Genomic DNA, 4,748 nt, shown 5'->3' on the forward strand with positions numbered 1-4,748 from the left:
TTCTATCAACAGAAAGTTCTTCTCACAGAAGTAACTTCCCAAGATGACTCCTTCAAATAATTTTATAGACCAGTTTAGCCTCTTTTCTAAGGCTAATTTTCCCTTCTGATAGACATCCTGTAGGAATGTCTTCAAATCTCAAAGCTATCATTTAAGAGAGTCAATGATAATAGCACTTGCCATTTTGTGTGCATTCCTCTGTATCCTCATGAAACAAAACATTGGTCAATAAAAAAATGGGTAAATGTTGGGGCCGGCCTGGTGGCGCAAGCGGTTAAGTGCGCGCGCTCCGCTGCGGCGGCCCGGGGTTCGCTGGTTCGGATCCCGGGCGCGCACCGAAGTACTGCTTGGTAAGCCATGCTGTGGCGGCGTCCCATATAAAGTGGAGGAAGATGGGCACCGATGTTAGCCCAGGGCCGTCTTCCTCAGCAAAAAAAGAGGAGGATTGGCGGATGTTAGCTCAGGGCTGATCTCCTCACAAAAAAAAAAAAAAAAAAAAAAAAAAAAAAAAATGGGTAAATGTTAATAGTGACGTATAGAAAATTAATCTGACAGAAAGAGTAATGTGTTTCAATGGCATGTTTATAAATAGTTCGTATAAATGGATGGCCTAACTTCCACATACTGTTCTTACTTCTTTTGTTAACACTCAGTATCTTCAATAAGAGCACCACCAAGTCTGAGATGAAAATGTAAAGATGGTTAAAAAGAAAATTATAATCATAAACAGCTATCCACTAGGTATGATGGTCAATGCCCACCCTCAAATTAACAGATTTTTCACGTCTTTAAATGTGGCCATAAAGACTAAAGTTGTTGGCTGAGCTATCAAAAGGAAGATTCTAGGGGCTGGCCCCGTGGTGTAGCGGTTAAATGTGCGTGCTCTGCTGCTGGTGGCCCAGGTTCGGATCCTGGGCGCACACTGATGCATCGCTTGTCAGGCCATGCTGTGGTGGCGTCCCACATAAAGTGGAGGAAGATGGGCACAGATGTTAGCCCAGGGCCAGTCCTCCTCAGCAAAAAGATGAGGATTGGCATGGATGTTAGCTCAGGGCTGGTCTTCCTCACAGGAAAAAAAAAAAAAAAAAGGGAAATTCTAAGTAGCATGAACATGCATGATAATTAACTAATGGAAATTCATTTGATCACTGAAATTTAATATTTGCCTACCAATCCTTTTTGATATTCAGAACTCACATTCTGGAAACAATTGGATGGATTTGCCTTATTACTTTCCTTAAAATATTTCTTTTCACAGAAGTTACTTTAAAAATTCTCCCCCACCTCAAATTTTTCATGTATACTCTTTGATAAGATTCATTTATACTCTGTCTTCAACCTTGTCATACTCTCTGTTAATTGAAAATAAAGAGCACTAAAGACTTTTATTAAAACGTAGCTTTCAACTAGTTATAGGAAATTTCATTTCCAAAGAATTTTTTGAGGCCAGTCTACACCTCTAAATGCATAGTAAAAAGCATGGCCACTGAATAGGAGATATACAATCTGAGTTGGTGGGACAGCATAAACATTTCAACAGAGCAACAGTCGTACCAGGCCAAAGGAAGTGCCCTTTTCTCTGTGACACACACACTTAGACACACACACTCCCACTTGCTCATGCCCTTCCTAATCACATACATGTGATTATGTCCTCCAAAGTCCAGCATGGAGTGCCAGCTGTGTGTCACAAAATTGGAACACAGCAGAAAAACTGAGGTCATTTGCAAGTAATTTTTGCAAATCTTTGTTTTTCCTTTTTACTTCCCTATCTGCCGGACATACTTATTCTAGCAAACTGTCACCCTAAAATACTGTCTAAAGGTGTTACAGGGTGGTAACAAAGTCTCTGTAAATATTCCCTCTGTTCTCCACCTTGTAGTACTGATTACTTCTCACAATGGAAATTGTTTCCAAAACGTGTCCTGTAGCTGTTTCTCAGGATCTTTCAGGAGATGGGGAGTGTATAATGAAGTAGATCTGGTCTAACTACTACAATGTTCCAAAATTGTCCCTTCTTGCAGTATGAAAATATATCAGGGCCCTTGGAGCTTCTACTGGTCATTCCATATCCCGGCCCACACTTGCTACGTCTGCCCTGTTGTGGGTCATCTTGAGTTTCATCATGGCAGGCAATAGGCTCTCAACTCAGAGTCTACCACTCGTGGAACTCAGAAAGACTCAGGGGTGCAAACCAGACCTTTTCTCTTTCTGTGTGTGCACCTCTACCCTCTTACCTTTCCTGAGGCAACCCCTTGTAGTATAAGGGAGGTCTCTACAAAGAGCATCCTCAGAGTGTTAAGAGAGGGGTGAGACCAAGTCTATCCACCTCGTGTCTTCCCTTCATCTACCCAAACATATCTCCCCTGGCACCCTGGGTTGTGAACCTCCAAGCACGAAGTCAGAGAAGGGAAAGTAAGACAGCTTTCTTTTGCAGCTTTTGTCTCTCCTCTCTTTAGTACAGCTGTGAAGGCAGAGAAAAGTGGAAGGGGAAAATGGTATAATAAAATGGGAGTATAAATTGGGAGATGGGATACAATATGACATAATACAATAAAATATACTCATCTTATCCATTTTTGTTTGGGAAAAGGATCACAAATTTTCACCTGCATTTAGCTTTTCTTGCATTCTTATCCTCCTTGCCATCTGGTCCTCATTTCTAAGAAACACTCACATACACCTTCCAGAACATGCAAGTAAGTAGGTGGTTCTTAAGGATTTGTGGACACAAAAAGCATGTGGAGGGATTCTTCAGAATGCTGATTTTTGTATTTGCATCCACTTCATCCTTTCATTATTCAGTAAATCTAGGTCGCAGTCCTAGGAGTCTGCATTTTTTAAGAAAACTCCTGGTGATTCTGATACATCTGATGATGGAATCACAATTTGAGTATCACTATACTGAGACAAGAAAAGTCAGAAAAGGGAAAGATTAAAGATAAGAGGACAGATCTCAAATGTTTTATAACAACCCAGTGAAAATCAGTCTTCATAATAAGTTGAGTATTATAAGAAAAGCAGAAACATCTTATAAAAGAAAGCACTATGGGTGAAAAAGAGTTGTGAGTAACTATGTATGAACAATTACTGAACCTTCATATAACAGCATTTAATTATAGAACTGGAGGAAACCTAGGAGAATGTATTCCAACCACTGATGAATCCAGGTTTTATGAATCCAACAGAGCCTACGATTTGGGAGGCCTCTCTTAAGAAAAAGATTTTTTTAAAATATGAATACAAAAGTATTCGGGCCACGTAGGGTCTTGGAAGTGACCTGTACAAATGAGAGTTCCTGAAGCTTAAACTTCATAAGCTTTACAATAAATCCTTCTATGATTTCAACTATTTTTTATGAGAATGAGGAATGGAGGTCAAAAACGCTAGGACTGTTGGCCGTGTTCTCACATATTGAGTCAGAGGTAGGATTGAGAATAACCTCTGGGTCTCCTGATTCTTCGTACCGTATTCTTACATATTTATATATTCAGTATTGAGTTTTATATACATGATTTCTTTTCATCTCCCATACAAGGAATGATGTGGACTCCAACAGGGCTTCCTTTGAAGTGTAAAGGAAGCTGTAAAGTAGCCATCTCTTACTCCTGAATATTAAAAAGCATTGGCTGTTAAAAATTCATAGGCGAAGCAACAGCTTTTGGTCCATTTTGAAGTTTTTAAATTATTTGCAGTGTCAAACATCAGTTTTATTCAACACCATCACAACTGGTTCTTCATATTTTAATTAATAGCAGCTAAAATTTCGTTAAAATTGTGAGAGTTTAAATGGGTTGATTTAAATGTATTTAGTAGTGAAGATAGTTTAATGGTTTCTAGGATAGTTTAAGTGCTCTATTATAATATATTGTTTTAGGCATAATAATAGAAATGCTATAAAGCCTTCAAAATACATATGAGTGTTTTGGAGGATCAAACATTCTAGATGATAAACACCAAGCCATGCTGAAAATTAGATGCATTTTAGAATCAGCTTTCTAACATGCAATTATTTATTTTACAATTTACGGATAATGTTGCTCAACGAATTAAAATCAAAACTGTGTATGTGAAGAATTAATCCAATACATTACTCACTTAGGAATTGAGGGAAAATTAGCATTATGAGAAAAAAATAACAAAATATACATCGCGTTTTTTATTAATCAACTCATTTATTTTTATAACACCTTTTAGAAATAAAAAATCTCCCAGAATAAAAGCCAAACTCATCATAACAAAATGTAATTTATGGAAAAACAAAACTTTAAAAACCTTATTGGGACTTCAATTTGCAGGGATATAAAAATGTTTGATTTTGGAAAGTCATTTTGAAATAATAACATGATCTCAATGAAATACAAGTTATAGCTTTTAATGACCAAAATTAGGGAGACAAGGAGGCAGTCCTCTGAAAAAGGAAGCCCACCATTAATCTGTATTGTTCAGCTTCAATTGTTTCTTCCTCTTAGACAAATTCTACATTACCTTGTTTTCCAAGATAATGATCAAATCTTCTTTAAAGGTTTATATAGATATTTCAGACAAAGGATTTTTTTTTCTTTTAAGTTTAAGGACACTTCATTCAAATCAATAAGAAAAAACAAACTCAGTTTTTAAAAATGTGCAACAGATATGAACTGGTAGTTCATAGAAAAGGCAATACAAATAGCCAATAAATACAGGAAATAGATTTGAACCTCACAAAGAAATACAAATTTTAAAAATGATATCACTTTTTTCAATTT

This window comes from Diceros bicornis, chromosome 2 (assembly GCF_020826845.1).
Source record: "Diceros bicornis minor isolate mBicDic1 chromosome 2, mDicBic1.mat.cur, whole genome shotgun sequence".
NCBI classification, from domain to species: Eukaryota; Metazoa; Chordata; class Mammalia; order Perissodactyla; family Rhinocerotidae; genus Diceros; species Diceros bicornis.